The 23,966-nt window shown below is 39.4% G+C and overlaps 1 protein-coding gene across 46 annotated transcripts in view; it reads left to right on the top strand.

Annotated features, from left to right (window-relative positions):
• The window catches only part of LOC141575151 (uncharacterized), a 188,902-nt gene that overhangs the window by 96,343 nt on the left and 68,593 nt on the right, over positions 1–23,966 (top strand). For 44 of the 46 annotated variants that reach the window (XM_074353747.1, XM_074353735.1, XM_074353745.1 and 41 more), the window contains 3 exons: positions 9,595–9,780; positions 12,249–12,472; positions 21,248–21,335. The gene's annotated coding sequence lies outside the window, so the exon portion shown is untranslated. The remainder of the gene's footprint in view (positions 1–9,594; positions 9,781–12,248; positions 12,473–21,247; positions 21,336–23,966) is intronic. The other 2 variants (XM_074353702.1, XM_074353708.1) reach the window with 1 other exon arrangement.

Here is a 23,966-nt window from a genome sequence, read left to right as displayed (position 1 = left end):
CATGAGCCTGTGTCTTTTGTTTATATTCAGGAGTATTAGCAATATCAGATTAAATACTGAGTTACCCTCGCTTCCCCCGAAGCAAAGTGCAGTATGTGCTACAGAAACTTTTAGTTATCTGATTCTCGTTTCTGATCCTTCAGGCAATTTTTGTGTTGCATGCTTCCTGGCAACCTGGAAGGTCTTTTTAGCCATAGGTGGCGCTTGTTGCACCTTCTTACCGTCTTAATTTTCCTGTTTGTTAAAGAAGGCTTAAACAACGTTATTTTGTTTTGATTTCTTTGCTTGATGCTTCAGAATAGCACAATGTCCATTATGTCTGTCTACGTGGAAAAATTGTTCTGCTTATATTTTAGTTTTATTCTGTCATCTCGCTGTGAACATCTCAGACTTGCTGTGTGAACAGTGGCAAAATCGGACTTTTCTTCCAGTGTTAGGAACCAGTGAGCCGGGAACTTATAAAACAGCTAGTAACGGCCTCTGGAGAACCTAATAGCTGAAAAGTGTACTGAGTTCCCTGAGTATTGACCCCGCTGCTGTGTGTTAATTGGTGGTAGGACATTTGGTACATATAGGAAGGGGTGTAGTTTTTTGACTTGGGTTTGCGTGCACGCGCTGCCACTGAGCCATGTGAGCCTGAGTCAGTTCATTCTGAGTTTTTCCCTCGTCTGTGAGATTGGGACGTTGGTATCTGCTTTGTAGAATTGTGAGAATTAGAAATTATGTAAAGTGTTTACCACAGTGGGTATGTCAAGAGGGCTCATAATCTTTAGCTGCTGTTTGGTGTGAAGCCATCATTTTATAGTCTTTGGCAATTACTAAGAAACAGGAAAACAAGAAAAGCTGGTTTATGATGAAAGATATTTGAGGAGGTTCCATAGTTCCTATACCCATAATTAAGCATCAGCAGAGTCAGAATTGTTACACAGTCACCCTGAACCAACATTAAGCCACAGAATTTTTTGTTACTTCATATATGTTGGGGCCTAAGGGGATCCAATACTTATATGCATGTTGTCTCCAGCAGCCAACTGAGAGATGACACAAAAAAGTAGGCAGGCGATAAATGTCTTCTTTGTTACTGATAAAGCCACGTTCTCCATGAACTTCAGGGCTGTGGGAAAATGTGTGTCATGATACTGTGTCCCAGAATTAGAGACTCACCCTGTCCCAGGTAGCTCTGGGACACAGCGAGCCTTCCCTTGAGAGGACCTGCCCCTTCATGCACAGGGCTGTCCTGACATGGAGCTGAGCATCCCAGGTGTTTCCCAATGGTGACCAACACTGGAGGGAAAGGTATGGTTTCACATTCCCTGCTTGTCTCCCCGGACTCACACCTCACCCTGTTAGTGTGACGAGGGCTAGCTGTGATCCAGCGGCCAGGGGTATGAAGGGAGAAGCACTCTCCATGGCCCAGAGGAGTGGGGAGGAGGCATCCCCTACCTAGTTTAAACAGGTGGTGGAATGGAATGAGAGGGTGCTCCCCAAGAGTTTATTAAAGGAGAAATAAGGATTTTCTTTGGGACTTATACTAGCCAGGAAACACATAATATTATTAGAAGGGAGACTTGTAAATCACTTTTATATTAAGTTGACATTTGTTGAACACCAAAAATGTGCTACATTCTTTTCTGAGAGTTTTACAGAAATGAATCCTTCAATCTTCTCAACAAGCGAGTAAGGAAGGTTTGATTGTTATCCCAGTTTTACAGTGTGGAAATTTCAGCACGGAGAAGGTAAGTAAGTTGGCCAAGGTCACAGAGCTAGTAAGTGGCAGAGCTGGTATTTAAACCCTGGCTGTCTGGTTTTGAGGCTCCCAGAGATGGGCTTTGGGTGTTTAGAGGTATCTGCATCCCTGAATCTTTGTACCACTTTGCATCAGTTAGCCCAGAAAGGACAGGGAAAGGAGAGTTACACAGGTGCTCACTGTCATGTCTCGGCCACTGTCCACGAAGTGTGCACTGTGATTAGCGTTAATTATTTTCTAGGCAGTAGATCTGTTCGTATAACAGAAATTTAGTCCATTGAGTTAATCTACAAACCCTTCCTGCTCTGCTTCTGTCCATGGTTGCCATGTGAATCCCTGCCCGTGATTGGGCTGTGGAGAAGAAAATATACTCATGGTTGAACTCTGATATTTCAGTCTGGTTTATACTTTCACTTCTTCTGTTACATTAATAAGTTTCTGGTTTTCTTGCATCAGTGTGTCATGAGTTTGGTTAATGTGAATGCAGTCCATGGGAGCCCAGGGATGCTAACGGTATAATTTCTGAGCACACTGTCGCACTTCTACCCGTGCAGACCTGGCTGGAGTATGTCCGCCTTCCTCACTGATTTCTCCAAACTGCAGGGTCCTCTCCCACCCCCGGATGTGAGGCTGGGAGCTCTATGAGTTGGCCAGTCGGTGTGCAACTCCACCAATTAGAAAATGATGAAGTACCCGGAAGTGGGCTTAATAGAAGAAAAGGGCTTCCAGGTAGTCCGATGAGCTGTTCGAGTCCATTTGGTGAGAAGCTGTCCACTGTGGTTGAGCTGCTGCTTTGCTGTTGAAAAGTCTGGATTAGATGAAGGGATTTTAAAAAGGAGAAAGGAGTGATTTCATGTGGTACATCCACACCGGTGAGAAGTGATGGTTGACCGCCTGTGTGAGGCATAGACAGAGTCTTACAAACTTCATAAAACAGCTTTAAATGCTCTGCCATCTGACTGCACTTCATATGGGGTCCAGTTCATCACTGGTCGTGCTGAGAGGGCAAATAATTGATGATGGCGGAAAGGACACGGAGGCATCAAAAAGTCTCAGTCATGTTCCCTGTTTAAAGGATGTGGCACAATGTAGTATATTTGAGCTGGTTTTTCACCGAACAATTTTTAGTGTTTTCTGTGACTCCCCAGTGCCCCAAGGCTCCATGCAGCTGGGTGTCCCCTCAGAGCAGCTCTGTCAGCGCTTGCCCTGGGCTGACGTGGTGTCACGGGGAGCAGGACGGTCAGCGTCCACGGCTCCTCCGAGATCCGTCTCCTCATCCGCACTGCCGGGTTGCTCATCCGTGTCTACTTAGTAGGTTTGCTGAGAATCACACGTGATGGTTGTCAGGTGTGATTTGTGATTGTCTCTGTGATTGGCATATAGTCAGTGTTTGATAGAAACCCTTGTTTTTTTAGTATAATTGTAGCAGCTAGATTGCAGTGGTTTTTAGTCTGTATTTTTTATAACTTTATTCTTATTTTTAAATATGCACTTATTTTTATTTATTTTTTTGGAGGTACTGGGGACTGAAACCAGGACATTGTGCATGCTAAGTAGGTGCTCTACAACTGAGTAATACACACCCTCCTTGTCTGCACTTGAAAATAAATATTGCAATACACAAAATAGATCTTAAACACCATCATGGGACCTAGTCTCTTTATAGACAATTGAACACGTTTGCTATTTCAATAAGAATAAATGTTGTTGAGACATATATTTCTGAATCTGTTAATGTGCTTAAAAACGATGATAGGTAGTGATAAACACGAGTCTTTGATCCAGTAATTCTTAGGGTCTGTTTTGCCATCAATGGAAATTACATTCTACAGAGAAGGCTAATTGGGTCTCTTTGATATTTGGATGGTTTAGCAGATGATCAAGGCTTTCAAAAGCTGACAGAATTGTATTTTAAAATAACTACAAAGTTATCTTCTAGAAGTTGGAATTCCTAAGCTTTTGAAGTGTCCAATAATCCAGGGGGTATGTGTCTGTGTCTGTGTGAACGTTTGTGTGTGTGATTTCAGGAAGGTAGAAATAAGTTCCATATAGACTTCTGATACCTTTTTCCTCCAGTTCAAGGTGTAGGCATATATTTACACAAATAAATTGATATTCTTTTGTCATTTGGCATATTGGGAATAAGAGGTTGTCATACTTGTTTCAGAAGGGTTGGGGAGCATGAGCTTAGAAAATGGGAGGAGAAAGAGGCCGGGAGGCACTTCACACTCTGTGAAGGATTTGAGGAACAGTAGCTTTTCTTTTTTCTTCTAAAGCAAACTGGCGCTGAATTGTAACATACTATTACTCAGAATTGCCTTTCTGATCAGATACAAGTGCCTCAGATTTTTGAAGGCAACTTGAATGATGAAATGTGTTTTAGCAGTTATCTTTAAAAGTTGTTTTATTTTTCAAGTAAAAGGCTATAACCTGTTCTTTCTTCCAGCTGTACAAGACATGCTCATTAATCTATGTACATGATCTGTGTGCTTAGTTTTTTTTTTTTTTTTTTTTTTTTTGAAATGCTTGTTTCATTGTGGTTTGAATGAATGTTTAAAATTTCTGGATTTTGATATTTAGAACATGCTGATTTATGAGAACCGTTAAAAACCTGATTGTTTTTGGTCCTTGTTTGTTGGGGCACCTTATTGATTTCTGTTGTCTGTTAAAGAGGGAAATGCTTCCTCTAGCCTGCAGATCATTAAGTGAATGGTTTGCAGTGTGCCTTTAAAATTCTTTGAATGCATTGAGCATGTATGTCCAGTGAATTTTGAATCGACTCATTGTAATGACTTTGCTTTTGTTCTGTGGCTTTTGCTCCTCTCCACAAGAATTTGAATTCTCTGTTGCATTTTGTATACGTGTTCTTAACAGGGGAAGAAATTTTGCATTTTTTACAGAGCTGGGTTTTCCTATCCCCTCTGAATGCCATCTATAATTGATACAATAAAAATCTGTTATTGCAGTGCATAATTATTTCATAAACTATTTTTTGGCATAATCAGAAACAATGACAAAGAATGATAAAACAATACAAAAACCTTCCTTCCTTTGAAGAATAGAAATGAGGTGGTCAGTCTCACGCATGCTTTGTGCCTGACACACTTACTCTCATTTCATTGTGTATCATGATTCGGAGATGGAGTTGCTTCAGGTTTGTAGATTTCTGTTTTAATATTTGTGCTGAATTCTTTCTCCAGGCTGATGTTTCCTGTTGTGTTTGTGGAAAGAGTAGAAGGGAAACAAATACTTTGTTTTGTTTTCAGGAGTCCTGAGCTGATGAGAAAAGAGTTGAGGGTGGGCTGAGGAAAAGAGTGACACTCCCTCTCCTTCCGGCTGAAATTGATAAACAAATAAATCAATTAAGTGTATCGATATTTGACCAATAGAAGTTAGCGAGCCCAAAATGGATAGATATGCCCAATGGAAATTACTGAATTCACCTGTAGAATTATGTGCTTTACCAAGTAGAAGCAGCTTAGAGCAATCAAAAAAATCAGTAATATGATGAGATATAAAAGGGATATCATATCTTTTATTTCTGAAACTTTTCTACGGTAAGTTGTGTAGAGCTAAAATTAATTTTCAAGCACCAGGATTTAAGAGTGTGGGTGGTTCTGTAGGATCGTTATTCACGGATGTGCCTAGACCCTGCTAGAGTGGCTGAAGATGGCAGGAAAAGACCCAGAGGCAGGATTTGTCATCCTAGGGTGTCCTCCATAATGGTTCCATGTGAAAGCCCATGACTGGTTTAACAAACTGTAACATACCCCAGCCGCCTGTGAACTTTGATAAGAAAAAAATATGCTTAGAAACTGCTTTGTAAGCAAGTGCCTGTGCATCCTCACACCAGTCTCCTTGCCTTAAAAAGCAGAGACAATGCTTTGCTTGCATAGTTGAGGTTTTAGATAGCACTCTGCTGGTTGCAAAGCAAGGACCGTGGCCCTCAGCTATAAACGCTGGGCTTGTGTGCTGTTAGATAGCCTATTATCCCCAAAACAAGGACCTGGCTGGTCTGGTGGTCTGCTTTGTAATTCACATATCTAAAAATGTATCTTGTTCCCCTCACCCCATGACTTCCCTAAAGATACACTAATCCTTTTTACTCATTGTGGATTTTACAATCTCTGCCTCATCCCGTCTTTCCCGAAGTTCCTCCTTACTATCTCACAACTTTTGATGAATTTTTCCTTTGATTATACACAATAAATATGGGAGCATTTGAGAGGCTCGTGGAGTTGGCTCCATACTCCCTCTCGATTTCTTGACTTTTTACACAGAGTCTTGAATAATCATTCCGTGCTGGTAAGACTTCTGCCAGCCAGATGCCACAGTTCCAGGTGAGAAGTATGCAGGCTTTATCTCTCCTACTCGAGGGAGAGAGAGGAGAGAATTGAGATATGCTCCCCCGTGGTCCCTTCCTGCCCAAGGGCCACTGCAGTTCACCTGAAGCCTTCTGGCTTCTGCTCAAAGGGTCTCTGTCCCAGGACTGACTGCAGCCTTTCCTTCCCTTGTCAACATTTCCTTTCAGAATTTGGTCTGTTCTCTGCAATTCAACCCTGGCAGATGTGATGGTGGTCAGCGTGCTGGTGGGCAGACATTTGGGGACTCCCAGGAGCCATGCTGATTCTCCTGAGTCTCTCAATCGGGGTTACAGAACAGTCGAGAACCGAAGAAAGCCCATTCACGTGAGGTCAACAGAGCATTACATCACTTTCATTTTATTTTTGAACTTTCAGTGGAGAAATTATTTTTAGCAAACTGTTCCAGATTTTCGGCCGCCTGCTTTCCTCATCACCACTTCCTTGCTGGCTCTGGTGCTTGTTTTACAGAACAGGTTTCTTCTCTGGTCATTTCTAGCAGCTGGGCTTGCCGAATCCTTGATCTGCATTTGAAGCAGAATGCTTCTTCGTGATGTGAAACTAATTTTCCTGTTTCTGAATATTTCGTGTACACTCAGCAACTGTTTCAAGTGAAATGCTCTTGTCCAATTTCGGTTAACTCACATTTGCTGATCTCCTGCTTTCATGCTGAGGGCAGTTTCTTCTTCCTGTAATAAAATTTAGCAATTTGCATTTACTATGGGAAGGTACTGGCCCGAGGTGCTTTTTTTCTTAACAATTTTAATACAATTCACCCATTAAAATGTACAGCGGTTTTTACTCTATGCCCAGAATTGTGCATCCCATTCAATCTTAGAACATTTTCTTCCCCCCAACAGGAAACCCCGTATGCATAAGCAGATATTCCCATCTTCCCCATCCTCCCCCTTCCCCAATGAGCCACTCTTCTCTCTCTGTGGATTTGCCTGTACTGGACATTTCATTTAAATCGAGTCACTTCATGTAAGTGGAACCGTCTATTGTGACTGACTTCTTTCACACTGAGTAACGTTTTCAATGTTTGTCCACGTTGTGGCCTGGGTCAGTACTCTATGCTTTGCTATTGCTGAATAATATTCCTCTGTATGGCTGGGCTCCACTGTTTACCCATTCATCAGGTGATAGGCATTTGGGTTGTTTCTGCTTTTTGGCTGTGATGAGTAGTGTCGCCGCGAATATTCCTTTAGGAGTTTTTATGTGGACATTTGTTATCATTTCTCTTACGTGTGTGCCCAGACAGCAGAATTGCTGGGTCATTCAAAAACCAAATGTTCAACTCCCTGAGGACCTGCCAGGCTGTTTACCAAAATGGTCACGCTGTGTTACGTCCTCACCAGCAACTGCTGCGAGCTCCGCTTCCTCTGTGTCCTCATTAGTGCTTGTTATTTTTTTTTATTATAACCTATTGTTGTGGGTGTGAAGTGGTTTCTTCTAGTGGTTTTGACTTGATTTCCCTTAGAGCTAATGATATTGAACATCGTTTCATTGTGCTTATTGGCCATTTGTATATTTTCCTTGAAAAATACCTTTTCAGATCTTTTATTCACCTTTTAATTGAGTTGCCTTTTTATTGTTGAGTTGTAGGGTTTTTTTTTTTTTTTTTCATTTGGAGATACAAATTCCTAATGAGATAAATGATTTGAAAAAATTTTCTCCTGTGTATTGGTTTTTCACTTTCTGGATGGTGCTCTTTGAAGCAAAGTTTTAAATTTTGAGGAACTCCAATTTATCTCTGTTTTCTTTGTTCCTTGTGCTTTTGGGGTATTATTTAAAATCTGAGGTATTTTATTTAAAATTTTATATATAAAATAACTTAATTCGTAGGACCGTTCTAGTTGTAGGAGATGGGTGCGGTTTTTGTCCCCAGTTTATGGATAGGAGACTGAGATGCAGAAAATTTCACTGACGTATCAGTGTCACAGCTACCCAGTGCTGTGGGAGTTCAGACCCTCATGTTTGTCCCCAACATCTGTGCTTTTCACCAACATGCTCCACTCTTTCCTGGAATCGTTAATGAAAAACTGTTTCCGTTTTTGATTTCTTGTTAGTTTATTTTCTCTTTGGGGACCTCATCTCCTCATTTTCCTTTCGGATATCAGTGTAGATTTATTTTAGGTCTCATGTAGGCAGAAGTATTGCTATCAGTTAACTTCTTTATTACTCACTCTCCGGTGATGATTGTTGCTATTTGACCTAATCAAGTCATGCTTAACTCTTTCCTGCTCATGACACTGAAAAGAGTCATGACTTACAGCATGCTCAAAGAAGAAAGTACTTGATTGATTTCATCTTGCTACCCAATCAAACCAATCAAATAAAAACCCGGTGTTGACACAGATTATATGCCCTCCAGAATAGTGTCACTGACTTCCTTGTGTTTCATTTGTTTGGTCACAGTGTCTGGATAGCGCCTTGCTGTCCAGCAGTTTTGTGAGGATACGGTGCTTGTGAATCATTGTAAGGACAGAATTTTGACAACAGACTATGTTGTTCATTTCACAAGGGCAAAGATAATATAGAAATACTGCTCAGATCTATTTTAAAATTAAGCTTGGAATTTTGAGAAGAATTCAAGAAACCATACAAAGATCTTTTTCACCAATTTTAGATCTATCTTAGACACATTATGGTTACATAGCAGAGTAACTTATCAAGTAGATTTGACAAGAGGTGTGTATTATTGATTTTTTGTTTTAGTTGAAATATTCTATCTGAGATAAAGTAATCAGTGCCTATAAATGCACAAATATGTTTGTATTTCTATGTAATATGGGAGCAGAATTCATATGTTTCTATATAATATATATGACTGTGTGTTTTAATCTGTCTGTCAGTGTTTTTATAGTTTTTCAGCAATGTTGTAACTTCAGAATTGTTCTAAGAAAATCACCCCAGATTCTAGTGCAGTTTGTACTGTGTATCCTGTCTTATGCATGGGATTCTACTGTCCCCTCAGGGAGAAATTTCCTCTCCTATTGAGTTAGTAGCAGATTTAAAGGAACTGTGATTTCTAGGCATTTGCTCTCCATGTGTTTGCAGTTGGCTGTCAATCACGATATTCCCTTTCTTGAGTTTTCATTGTTCAATTAGAATTTTTGAAAATAAGTGTTGATATGTTGTATTTGTCTCCCTTGAAACTTGATGTGTTTGTGCTCTTCAGTTTTCAATTTCTTAAAAATGTAAATACACACTTGTTTTTAAGTAGTCCTTTTTCACTAGATATTTGTTTATCTCTTTATATTTAAAATAATTTTTTTCCCAATGAATGAATCGTTGTGCATGATTTAAAAGATACCTTACTTTTTATTTTTCTTATTCTAACAGGTATATTCGTTGTAGAGAATTTAGAAAATAAGGATAAACACAGTAATAAGTTAAAATGGCCTCTAATCTCACCTGGAGATACAGTTGTAAGGTTTGAAATTGAGAATTACAAGTCCTCTAACGTTGTTCTTCTTTTTCAAGTACGTTTTGGTTACTGAGACCCTCGAATTCCCATATGAATTGTAGCTGCAGCTAGTCAGTTACTGCAGAGGACCCCACTGGGATTGTGATCGAGACCACGTTGAATATATGGATCGCTCTGTGGAGCACTGACATTCCAAGAGCACTGTCATCTGATCCAGGAATGTGCGTGGTGTGTCTGTCCAGGTATTTAGGTCTTCTTTAATTTTATTTCATCCATGTGTAGAGTTTACATAGTATTATTTTACTTTATATTTTCCCTTTATACTGAGTAAAAATGTGCAAGATACCAGAATGAGAACTGTATTATAGCCCCGCCCCTTTCTGCTACCATGGACCCTGCGGTCTTTCTTTTCCCTCTGTAAAATCTTGCACAAAATAAGACCTAAGTAACTCTTTCTTGAATGAATGATTTTATGATTGCTGAATGATGCTTGAGAATCCTTGTGATGATATCTTTTTCCCAGACTTTCCCCTTTTCTTAATTATGCCCTTTCCCTTCCTTTCCTCCAGCCTGGGTTTCAGCCTGCCTGTGGCATTGATTTTCCCTATCTGTGGACTCTTCCTTTCACTAGTTCACGATAATGTTACATATGGGCTGTGGAAACTTGCTAGATGTCACGAAAGACCCAATCCATTGCATGCTAGTATTTTTAGTTTGTGGTATTCTTTTCTCGATTGAAATTAAATCAGGCTGACCCCCTGAGCTCTTTTCACCTTCCTATATATGATACTGCTCTGGTTGCTGCATGTGCCCTTCCCCCAGACTTGGTTTTGGAGTTGAGTAAGTCACCATCACTGGAGACCTCTCTTTAAAAGATGAAGAGGACATTTGATCCTTCTCCCTGGTTGGGGACTTGGATGAGATGAGGTAACAGATAAAGAATGGAGCCCCAGCTCATTCTGACCACTGCTCTTTCCGTTCCTTTCTCCAGGGGAAAAGAGTACAATTCAAAAATGTAATGATTGTGAGCTAAAGAGATAGGCAAGACAACCGATCATTTATAAAATGTCCTTTCATGCCAGAAACAAATGTATTATACACAAAATAAGCACACAAAGCACGGTAGAAACGTGATAACAAACGTGGGTCCGAGTTTGAGTCCTGCTCTGGAATGACCAGTCCTGTGAAATGGAGAAGTGGTAGGCCGGCTTAGCGTCTCTCGGACTAGTTTTCTGTCCTGCAGAGACGGGGCTCGCTAGGCGTCCCCCCCATAGAGGTGCTGGGGGGTGTAAGTGACACACGTGGGCAGCCCTAGCACAGCTTCTCGTTCCTCGTAAGTGCAGGAGAGCATAGCTTTTGCGGTTACGGCTTTATGACCGCCCCGTGAAGACTCTCAGTGCTTCTAAGGGATGCCTTGTGGTTTGGAGATGGGATTCTCATTTCTGTAAATACCCAAGGATTGTGTTATTGGGCCCTGCTGATTTGAATCTATTCTTTAGAAAGTACATATTGTAGATATATTTTTCAAGCATGCATGCTTTTTTCTTTTATTATTTATAGTTCTACCCTCTCATCTCTTGGTGTGACTTTTCATGGAATCCAGGAAACAGCCCTAAGCCACCTGCCTCTTCACACGTCTCCGTGGCGGTTTTCTTCCCTGACTAGAAGAGGGTTCTGCATAGGGAATTTTCTTTGTTCCCCTTTTCTTGGAGTCTCTCTGTCTGTCTGCCCACCTCTCACCTGTCCAACTGTCCATTTATCTACACACTCATTCTTCTGACTTGTTCCAAAAAGCATTTCAGGCAGCTTACAGAAGAACAGATACCAAATAAGCAGGTTAGAAAATGGGGCCAAGTTCAAACTGTGAGGCTAGGAGGTGGGCCTGTGTTAGGGTTGCAGGCGTGAGACACACGCGTCTGCCCTGTGACTTATATGATCGACAGCAAGAGTGTGCCTGAGGCTCCCAGCAGACACAGGGAAACAGGGTTTATGGGAGATGCTCACTGGCTGTGAAATAAATAAGTGGCTTAGGATAAGCCCAGCCTTTCCAGCTACTAAGGCTTAGGAGAATATTTTGAGTGTCTTCCAAAATCAGGGTATTGAATCTTTTATTTTTTCAGAGTTCTATGTATAGTTTGTTACATTCTATACCTGGAAATTTCTCCAAAACTGCTTCCCACGTGAGTCCCATGGCTCGGAAATGGGGTGGTTCTGCTCATTGACGGGTGTTGATCAGAAACATAAAATGACAGCCTCAAAGGAGCCTGGGATTTGTCAGTTATGTTTTGTCAGTGCTGTAGATTTCAGAAAACACTTTCACCGTTTCTCTCCATCTGAGGCGGCAGCGTGTTCTCTTACCAGCATCAGGAGCTCAGGGCTACGGGATGGTGGGGGCTGACTGCACTGCCGTGAAGACAGCTAAAGTTGTTACTGCAGGCGTGGTGCTTTCACGTAGTGCATTTCATGTTCTTTAATAGGTTTTAACAGGTAGTTAATTAACTGAGTTAATTAACATTTAATAAATATGATGCTTTGTTGAAAAGACAGTTATAGTCAGAATATAAGTTGTGAACACTTTGAAAACGGTTTCATTACTGAAATTTTAGTAGGGAAGATTTAGTTTATCTTATTTATGCCTCTCTTTAAAAGTAACAGAGAAACAAGACAGAAAAAGCAGAGGATGATTTCTGTTCTTCCTCTCGGCTTGCAGGTGCCCTCACCTCCAGTGACATCCATCCAGACACCAGCACTGACAGTGGCCGTGCTCAGAACTGCCTCAGCCCTGAAGACACAACTGGCAAATAGAAGGCGGCCACGCCCTGTTACAGCAGGTGCTCTCACTTTGTGGGTCCTTATGTAACTGCGTGGTTTTAATCAGGATCGCCCGTTCTACATTGTGTGGCGCTGCTGCCGTGTCTCCTAGTTATTGTTTCTGTAAGTACTCGTGTATTTTTTTCAATGTGTGGTACTAGACATCTAAAAATGCTTTTTTTAGAAGAAAAATAATGTGTATTTAATATAAAAGTCTGAAAAAAGGGGCAAAAGGGTCTATCCTGATCCCACTACTCAGAGTTAATAATTAACACTTTAACATCTATTTTCTGTTCTTTTCATCATTGTGTATCTCCTCTGTCATAAAAACCAGCGAGCACTCTGTGCCTTTTTCTGTGTGGAGACCTCCATTTTCCATTCTGCTTATTTCACGTTTTTCTACAATATTCTATCCCCCCTTGCATGATTTTTAATGACCAGTATAGCATTCTGTCTTGTGGAGGCATCTTCCATTTTAGTTCGGACTTAAATAAACTTTGAAATTCCAAGTATACTTAACTGAAGTACTGAAAAGAGAACTGTGGTGGTACCAAAAAGCCCCTACATCCATTCCCCTTTTTTCCTGAGAGTAAAAACTGCTGAAAATGTGGTGTATATATGTCATGACCTTTATGCTTGTGTCATATATATATACACATTCATACATACACGTATATCAGAAATCTATCTATATGTGTGTGTATATATGCTTTATTGAAAAATAAGGCCATACTATATGTTTTCTGCAGCTCAGTTTATTCACTCAGGGGTATATCATAGACTTCCTCCCACTCCAGACTCACCCGGTCCTTTCAGATAGAGTAGAGGGGTCTCCTGATATGTAGGTTTGGTCTCTTGTGCAAGGACACTTTCGGTGGGAGAGTACTGTGGACAAGGCCTTGGACCACGCCGAAACGCTGGCCCCTTAGTGCCTACAGCTCGCCTTGATTTATGGCATCATTGTCTTGATGGTGGATACTTAAGTTTTCTCCATTTTCCACTGTCAGAAATGGTGTTTGACTGGCATCCTTCTTTTACAAACATTCCTGTGACCTTGAATGAGTATTCCTTTAGTTAAGGTTTCTGGAAATTCAGTCCCTTGATGTGACAACTACATACATCACAGGCTGCTTTCAAGTGACTCTAGAAATTCCTTCTCCTGTGGGGAATGAAAAGATGTAGAATAACTTATGTAACCAATTCTCTATCGCTGGATATGATTTCACTTCAGCTTTTCTTCCCACCATTGTAAAAAGTGCTGTGTAAATGCTCTGATGAGTACATGTTTTTGAACTGATTTTTTTTCTAAGTGAAACGATTCCTAAAAGTGGAGTTCAGTGTGTGTGTACACACGTTTTTCAGAGTTTGCATATCCATTGATATGTCGTCCTCCAAAAAGTTCGCTAACAGTTTGTTCTCTCAAAGATGGACACTAGCTAGAATATCTTTTAAAAACATTTGCCAATATGATGAGTAAAAGTGCTTTTTCTTTGTTTTAGTTTGCACTTGATGACCAGAGAGGTATTGAGCATTTTTCACTCATTAGCCATCTGACTTTTAAAAAGTGAATGATCCCTTTTGTCCTTTGCACACATTTAAGTGAGGGAGCTTCTTGTTGCTTTGTGACAGCTCTTTGTATGTTATGAACATTAACCCCTTGTCTTCATCAACATGTATCACAGACCTTTTACTTGTCATATCTTGCCTTTCATTTTGTTCAGTAGGTTTATTTTTGTTGTGGCCCAAAATAATCTTAAGATAGTAAATGTCTTCTCCTTGGGTTTTATCCTTGATTTTATTCTTAGAAATACTTTCTTATAATGGTATATATCTCTTCTGTAGGTTTTTCTAATCTCTAAGATGGAGATGATAATAGTACTTGTTATAGAGAGGAGAAGTTGAATTAATATGAGCAAAGAGTTATATTTGCTGTTATTAGTACTTTCTAATATTTACATCACTATCTGTAATTTTTCTTGTTGTCATTATGACTGGAATAGAATTTGTTTTTTCCAGGTGATTCTCTGATTGTCCCAAGACAATTATTGAATTCATACTTGGCTCTTTGATTTGAAATCCCACCTGTAAAAATTACTTATGTATACTAGAGTCTCTTTTTGAGCTCATGGTTTATTTCTGTCAATTTTACTTTCTTATTCCAGTGCTATATCTAACATATTGTAAAAATTTATTTAATATCTGACAATGCGATTTTTTTTGATTCTTTTTTCCATCCCTAATTTTCTTGGCTAGTATTATGACTTTATTATTCCTGAAGAATTCTAAAATAATTTTTTCAAGTTAAAAAAAAAAACAGAGAAGAGTTGTCATGGGATTTTTTAGTAAGTTTTGAATTATATTTCGGAGAACGTACATCTTTACAAAACTACTTTCCTCCATACAATATGTTGATGTCTCTACATTCACACCTCTTACTTTACCACTCAGTAAAGTCCTGTACTTTCTCCATGTAAAACATGGGCATTGTTTTAGAGTTTATTCCAGATTATTGTTGATGTTTTTGTTAATTTTGTATGTGAAAATTTTTTGCTATTATATATTTTAACTGTTCAAACTGACACGTAGGAAGGCAGATTCGGTTTGTAAATACTCACTTTGTAATTTGTCATTTAAAATTGTAAGTATTAAGTACTTGTTACAGAATCCTTTCTTTTGTGTTTTTAAAAATTTGTTTCCAAGATTCTCAAAATGGTCATAGCTAAGTAGTATAGGTGGGGAGACAGATGGAGAGAGGTAGTGTGGCTCATGTACAAACTTTGAGCAGTTTCATGGCTGCCTTTAGGCTGGAGAAGCCCCAGAAGAACCCAGGTTAGACAGGGGGTGGCTTCGTATGCACTTGAAAGCCAGCTTTCCTGCCTGTATGGTGAAGCCTGGTGGGCGTGGCAGGTAGGTGATCAAGATCCGATGAAGCTCATTGGCTGCACAGAGCGCTGTGTCTGTGAGAACTGGAGACCTCTGCCATGGGAGATGCTTGGTGCCAGGAACAATGCAGCGGAGCTGGGGAGCCTGTGTGTTAAGGATTTTCCAGTCTTGGGAGTGGGAAGATGAGACTCTGCATTCAGATCTGAGTTTGAATTCATCCTCTCTTGTTTACTGGTCCTCTGACTTTTGTCAAGTTATCTACCCTCTTTGAACTCCTGTTTTCTTGTCTCTCAAAACAGGAGAATTACAACCTGCTGCTAGCATTTGTTCAGGGTAAATTATCTTTGTCTACAAGATGTCACGTATAGTCACAAGCTCAGTGAGAAATAGGCTGTCGCTTCTTCTGCAACTCAGTGCTCGACAAGACATCGGGAGAAAGACAGTTCCTAATTTGTATGTTATGCCAGTAGGAACAAAATTAATGATTTGCCTTTCCCTAGCAGTATACTTACTCCTTTGCTTCATTACCTCTCCTCCTTTCCTTTCCCTTCCTCCACCAAAAGAACCTGAGACTCTCTCAGAACACTAGATTCAAATTACTTTAAAAGTTGGCTCATTCCCTAGAAATGACAGTGACATAAAAAAATCTGTTCACATCCCAGACTTGACTGTATTTGATTTACACACACACACACACATCTGGCTACCTCTCAATTCCTGAGGGAGAAGGACCACTTTTTCTGAGTTTTCATTCACTGAGCGTGAGAGCAAAGTCTCTTAAGCAGACTTTCTCCTGGCTTCATGCATGGTTTTTTATTGGATTTCTCTGTGGCCATAGAATTATTCTCCTACTAGAAGAGAGGAAGTGGAGACATAGAGATTCTGCTTAGATATTGGTGTCATCATATTTGAGTTGGAAAGGACTTAAGACAGCATAGAATCGTAACTGTTTATGGGTGAGAATCCATGATGGTGTAACTTGGACAAGAACCTGGGTCTCCTGACATTGTGTCCACATGGATGAAGAGGCAAATGGGTGTGGGATGGCAGGTATCCTTCTTGCTTGAGTTCCAGGGTCTTGCTAGTTTTCATTGCTCAGCTGCCTTTAGTTTATGTCCATGTGGCCTCTCATGGGAATGTCACTCTATCCTGATAGATTGAGTTTCTTATCAGCAAAAAGCTCTGGACCCACTCACATTGCCCAGAGTTTTTCTGCTGACCTGCTGACACTTTATGTAAATGAGACCTAAGAAAACTGCTGGATATAAAACCCTTAATTTTATCATTTGCCCTCGAATTCCATAGGAAAGGGGTGCTGTCTCAGGCTGTCTAAGGCTTGATCTGAACAAAGATAGGGTGATAGTTTGTGCTGCTGGACCATCACAAGTGGAATGGGATTTCCACCTTAGTTTTTAGAATCAGGCAGACGAGTTCAAATCTTGCCTTTACCAGTTAATAGCTTCGTGAAGTTGAGGAAGAAAGTTTACTTTTTTGTGTCTAATTTTCTTTATCTGTAAATAAGTTCAGTATTTATTTTAGGGTTTTTGTTTTAGAATTGAATGAGCTAATTGCCTCACTTATACCTAAAATACTGATTGCGTGGTTCTATGCTGGTGCCTTGGTAGTTGATTACTAAGGGAGTTGGCAATGAGAATGGGGGTGGGGAACCCCTGGATCATAGAGATTATATTCCAGGATATGCTTGTAAAAGACTGGATGTGCAGTGGGTTTTTATTAAATGTATATTCTTTTCCTAATCCCCATTGATTGTATATATATATTTATACTAATATGTGAACTTTTTTTGTTGCAATTTAAACCTCTTTGTAGTATTTAAAATATGTAGCTATAACAAAAATACGTGAAATAAAATGATTTGATTTTTATTTTCCTTTCAATAATGAAAACAAAAGAAAATAGAAAAGAAAAAGTTTTGTAGGACTAGAAATAATTTTATTTCCATGGAATCAAGCCTTTATATTAAGTTTTTTGGTTTTGTTGTTAAATGGCATGTAAAATTAATAGGTTGTGACTTCAGTGTTGATAGCTAGGTGAGTTTCTTGTTATTGTTGTCTTTGATGAATTATTTTCACTAGATCATAAATGATGTGCATGCTACATATTGGAAATGAGGAAGAAGTGGAGACATACTAACTCTAATGTATTTTGTTACCGAGTCCAAACTCATTCTACTTGCCGCATGACAGGCCAATAAACTGGGAGATGAGGTGTTGGGGCAAGGAATAGTGACTTTATCTGAAAAGCTGGCAGACCCAGAAGATGTCAGACTGATTTCCTGGAGAACCCTCTTCCCCAAGTCAGAATTCATGCTCCTTTTATACTGCAAAGGGGAGGGGGTGTGGTTGGTTGTTGCAAACTTCTTGCTGTACGAATTGTTTGTCCTTGGTGTCCTTTGTCCTTGCAGCTGTCCATGTGGGTGAAATCATGGTGCCCCTGTAAAACCTTCAACAAAAATAAGGTTATTCTTTATTTTGCAACTTGAAACTCTCTACATAAGTGCAGAAGAGCTAACATCCTTAAAGATCAGAGCCCAGAGAATAGGCTCTCCTGTATATTTCAGTAATTATTGAATCTCCATTTTCTCTTCACTCTCACTTTGTCTATTTGTTGTTATGGTTTTTAAGCTGTGTTTAAAAAAATTGTTTAATTTCTCTTTTAGCAGGAGGCTGAAATTAAATAAATATGTAAACAAACATCACACTTTAATGCTTTTATACATTCTAAGCTGTTTAGTATTTACTTAAAAACCAAATTGCCTACTAAAGAGATAACATTTTTAAATTATTTTTTAATTTTTTATAAAGGTATAGCTAATTTACAATATGATATAAGTTTCTGGTGTACAATAGATGCACAATTTTTAATGTTATGCTCCATTTATAGTTATTGTAAAACATTGGCTATATTCCCTGTGTTGTAAGTTACATCCCTGTAGCGTGTTTATGTTACATGGAGCAGTTTGTATAAGAAAGTTGGTTATCGCAGAGTCTGGGGCATGGCTGTGTCTGACCCAGGGTCACCGTCACCCTGCCTGTCAGAGCCCAGGCTCTCACAACTCTCTGCAGGGGAGCGAGTGGAGGCAGCCTTCATCAGCGCTGGCACCACCCTCTGAGTGGCAGTGAAAGCAGTGACTGTCTGTGGACGTGCAAAGTGTTGTTCCAGGAGCTTTAATTGCACTTCTGCATTTAATAATTAAAGCCCTCCTTTAAAGAATCCTTTTATATTTTTAATGAATAATACATTTTATTTTGATATTGATAGATTTCAAACCTCCGGAAAATTTACAGGAGTAGTACAGTAAACGCTTAGATACAGTTCATCTAAAAGGGCACTATTTGTCCTTTTGTGTCTGGCTTATTTTAGCATAAAGTTTCAAGGTTCATCCATATTGTAGCCTGAATCAGTACTTTATTCTTTTGGTTTGATAATATCCTTTTTCTTTTTTTTCCTTATTGGTCTATTTAAAAATATTTTCATTGAAGTCTAGTCAGTTTATAATGTTGTGTCAGTTTCTTGGGTACAGCACAACAATTCAGTTATATAGGAACATACCTGTATTCATTTTCATATTCTTTTTAAACATAAGTTACTATAAGATATTAAATATATTTTCCTGTGCTATACAGTATAAACTTGCTGTTTATTCTATACATAGTCAGTATCTGCAAATCTTGAAATCCCAAATTATTCCTTCCCACACCTTCTCCCCTCTGGTAACCATAGTTTGGTTTCTATGTCTCTGTGTCTGTTTCTGTTCTGTATATAACTTTATCTTTTTGTTTCTTTCTTTTTTGTTTTTTGGTTTTTGGTTTTTTTTGATTCCACATGTGAGCGATCTCATATGATATTTTTCTTTCTCTTTCTGGCTTACTTTTCTTAGAATGACATTCTCCAGGTCCATTCATGTTGCTGCAAATGGCATTATTTTATTATATTTTTATGGCTGAATAGTAGTCTATTTTACAATTATACTAAAACCTCTTTATCCATTCATCTGTCAGTGGATATTTAGATGTTTCCATGTCTTGCGATTGTAAATAGTGCTGCTGTGAACATTGGGGTGTAGGTGTCTTTTTGAATTAGGGTTCCTTCTGGATATGTGCCTAGGAGTGGGATTGCTGGGTCATATGGGAGGTCAATTTTTTGTCTTTTGAAGAACCTCTATACTGTTTTCCACAATTGCTCCACCAAACTGCATTCCCACCACAGTGTAGGAGGGTTCCCTATTCTCCACAGCCTCTCCAGCATTTATTGTTTGTGAACTTCTGAATGGTGGCTATTCTGACTGGTGAGAGGTGAGACTTGATTGCAGTTTTGATTTGCATTTCTCTGATAATGATATTGAGCACTTTTTCATGTGCCTATTGGCCAATTGTATGTCTTCATTGGAGAAATGTTTCTTTAGGTCTTCTGCCCATTTTTGGATTGAATTGTTTGTTTTTCTTTCTTATTACGTGTAAATCTGTTTACATATTCTGCGAATTAAGCCCTTGTCCGTCTCATTTATTGCAAATATATTACCCCATTCCATAGGTTTTCTTTTTGTTTTGCTTACTGTTTCCTTTGCTGTGAAAAAGCTTGTAAGATTAATTATTTCCCACTTGTATATTTTTGCTTCTATTTCTATTGCTTGAGTAGACTGCTCTAGGAGAACATTGCTGAGATGTATGCCAGATGTTTTGCCTATGTTTTCTTCTAGGGGTTTTATACTATCTTGTCGACATGTTTAAGTCTTTAAGCCATTTTGAATTTATTTTTGTGTATGCAGTGAGGGAGTAGTCTAACTTCATTGATTTACATGCAGCTGTCCAGTTTTCCCTACACCATTTGCTGAAGAGGCTGTCTTTACTCCATTGTATGTTCTAACATCCTTTGTCAAAGATTCAATGACCAAAAGTTTGTGGGACTATTCTTGGTAATTTTGTTTATCCGTTCATTGATGGATGGATATTGTTTGTAACTTTGGCTACTCTGAATGATACTGCCATGAATATTGATGTGCAAGATTTTATGAGAATATTTTTTCATTCTGTTGGCTGTACAGTTGGTCCGCCATATCTGTAGTTTCCACTTCATGGATCCAGATGGCTGTAAAGGGACTCGAACATCCTTGGATTATGTTATCCAGGGTGGGGGGTTCCTGATCCAACCCCCCGAGGATACTGAGGGATAAATCTATATGTAGGAGTGGAATTGCTGAACCATATAACGCTAACCTTTTGAGGAAACACCATAATTCTCCAAAGAAGATACACCATTGTCCCTTTCCACTGGCTGCATATGAGGTTTCTCTGCCTCCTGAACGACACTTATTATTGTCCATGTTTTGATTATAACCATCCTAGTGGGTGTAAAAAGCGATCTCATTTTCATTTTGATTTGGCTAGTGATGATGAGCATCTTTTCATATGCTTATTGGCCATTTGTATATCTATTTAAATCCTTGGCAAATTTAAAAATTGGGTCTATTTTCTTGTATTGTTCAGTTGTGAGCATTTGTTATATATCCTGGATACAACTCTCTTATTAGATACATGCTTTGCAAATTTTTTCTCCTATTCTGCAGATTGTCCTTTCACTTTAGATTTTTAAACATTAAAAAAAGTTTCTTTATAGGGGAGGTAATTAGATGTATTGATTTTTTTTTTTTTTTTTTTTGCTAAGCACGCACTCTATCACTTGATATACCCCCTCCAATGTCATTTCACTTTCTTGATGATGTCCTTTGTAAGAAAATGTTTTAATTTAGATGAAGTCCAGTTTATCTGCTTTTTTCTTCTATCACTTGTGCTCTTGGTATTGTATCTAGGAAACCAAAGCCTATCCTAGGACCACAAAGATTTATACTGTGTCTTCTTTTAAATAGTTTATACATTTAATTTTTACGTTTCTGTCTGTGATCCATTTTGAATTAAATTTATTTGTTATATAAAATATGGGGGTCCAGATTCCAGATTCATTCTTTTCCCTGCAGATACCTTCTTTTCCCTGCAGATACCCAGGTGTCACTGCACCATTTGTTGAATAGACTCTACTTTCAATGAAGTGTTGTTGGCACCCTTGTGGAAAACTGAATGTAAATGTAAGTTTTTTCCCCCTGGGTTTTTATAGTGTCTCATAGATTTATTAATCCAAACTTATGACAGTACCATACTGACTTGAGTACTATAGCTTTTTAGTACCCTTTAAAGTGAGTCCTCCATCTTTGCTCTACTTTTTCAAGATTGTTTTGTCTGTCCTGGGCCCCTTGCACTTCCATATGAATTTTGGGATCAGTTTTTTAATTTTTGCAAAGAAGTCAGCTGGAATTTTGATAGGGATTCCACTGAATTTGTAGATCACTTTGGGGAGTCTTAACATTTTTAACAAAATTGTCTACCATTCCATGAACATGAGATGACTTCCATATATGTAGATCTTGTAAATTTTATTTCGGTGATACTTGAAAATATTCAATGTACAAATCTTGTAAATTTTTGTTAAATGTATCTCTCAATTAATTTTTAATGCTGTTGTAAATGGAAAGGCTGAGCTTCTTAAGGGTGGGACTATATATCAATTTGTTTATTTCTAGGATTCCCACACAGCAAATACTCTAGGTTTATATTTGCTACATAAATCTATCCACAACTCTTCTGACCCCCATGTTATAAGAAACCAAGACTCACGTTAATCTACCTGAACACCTATCTGGAAGTGAGAAATGAGACCCTTGGTTGAGGCTTTGTGCAGTTGATACTGAGAGCTTATTCAGGATGGCTTCATCTTAATTTCTTTTAAACAAACCTTTTGGTGTATTTAGTCAGATACATTAAGAACATGGCCTTTTGATGTGCAGAGGAGCTAAGACTATAATTTTCAAATAATTTCGAGTGAGAGTGTTGTTCTTTAAACCTAATTTGCATCAATCTTTGAAGATTTATGTTTCAGGAGCTTTGACTAAAGAACACCTGTCTTTATTCAATAACGACAACTAAATGCTCAAGCAACATGTAAGAGTTTGAGCAAACTACCCCCTCCCCGTAGTGCTGGTTGGCTGCAGCTGTAACTGGAGTCAGCACTTACCTCTCCCAGTACACTTGTGCTGATCTGCTCAAAGGGGTTCGTCCAACAGTTTGTCAGTCTGTTGGAGAAAGCCATAAAACATTGATTTAAGGTTGCTGGAATGCAATATATTCTTATTAATATTAAGTAAGCACATATTGAGGGCTTACTGTATGTTGGGAATTGTCCCTCAGCCTCACATGAATATTATTTCTCTTAAAACCTCACATATTTCCTTGTTATTCACACTTTACAGATAAGGAGACTGAGAATTATGTCTTCTTTCTTTTGGGGGGAGCTCATTATCAATGACGGGAAGTTGTAAGGAAAAAGATATTGATTCATCCTGAGAAAATATTTTTCTGAGAGTCAGCAATGAAGAGGGTGACCACTGAAGAGGGTGATCATTGTTCGATTGAGATGAGCCCCGGGTTGTACGGAGTCAGCATCCCTGTCCTGGACACGGCACGTGTAGGGCTGTGTGGTGGATAAGGCGGCGAGGGCGCGCAGGGGACGCGGATGCCCGACAGTTGGGCTGTGCTCAGGCCGGTGGGGCTTTATCCTAAGGGCAGTGGACCATCATTGACAGATTTTTAGTAGGGGAGTGGGGGCTCTCGTAGATCACTTTTGTCTTGTAGAATGCTTTGATACATTTAGAAGTCTCGGCAGGAGGTGATGTGATGAGTCAGATTAGGGTGGCTGCGAGGTGTAGCAGTGTTCAGTTTTCAAGTGGTTTTCAGTCCCAGGTTTGTGGCTCAGTAGCCGTGGCACTTTGGATGACGCACTCAAGGAAGTGAAACAATTTATCTAATCAATTAAAGCAGTGATGTACAGACTTCCCAAGACTGCTGTGGAGATCCAGTGAGATTACATGTGTGCAGTGTGCAGCGTGGTCCCCAGCACAGAGTCAGTGCTGTGTGAGTGCCATTGAGTACCTGGTAGGACAGGTGTGGGTGGTGGGACTCCATGACTGAGGAAATCTGGGCCCTGAACGAGGGGTCCAGTCACATCTGTGAGTGATGGGCCTGAGCTGGGATAGGGAGGGAGACCTTGTCCCCCGACCAGGGGCCCTGGGCAGGACTGCTATTGGAGGAGAACCGTGAAGTCAGCTCTTTGCAGGTGGAGTTTGAGGTGCCCTTGAGACATCTAAGTGCAATGTCACGAGCTCAAAGAGGAGGTCTGGGCCCGGCCTTGCATTTTCCTATAATCTCAATCCCTGAGGATGCTGAGGTTTGATCACTGAACGTGAAGACATACTTTACAGGACAAGTGAATAGTAGTATCATCTCTGTCATCAAAGCTCACGTCTATTTATTCATCACTCACTTTGTTAATTGGGTACTTACAGAGCTCACTTTACCGCCCTCACTTGGGTTCAGGCTCCACAGTAAAGAGCTGGTGAGCCTCCCTCTTTTCCAGAAGAAGACACATTAAGCTGGTAGCTTTCTGTACCTCGCCAGACTTAGAATTTTAGTTTGTTGTATTAATTCTATTTTCTGTTGGCCATCTCCTGACAGGAGAGATGTTTTACCTCATGATCATATTTCAATTAGCTGTTACTGAGAATTGCTGATCTGATCCATAGTGTATGTATTATATTAACTTTGTACAGTATTTATCATTTTTCTGTCTTTGTCCTTTAATTTTGTATGCCCCTTCAATGTTCTAT

The sequence above is a fragment of the Camelus bactrianus genome, chromosome 26, assembly GCF_048773025.1.
Source record: "Camelus bactrianus isolate YW-2024 breed Bactrian camel chromosome 26, ASM4877302v1, whole genome shotgun sequence".
In the NCBI taxonomy this organism is placed as follows: domain Eukaryota; kingdom Metazoa; phylum Chordata; class Mammalia; order Artiodactyla; family Camelidae; genus Camelus; species Camelus bactrianus.
Note: the sequence above shows the minus strand (reverse complement) of the source record. Positions and strands in the feature narration are given on the sequence as shown.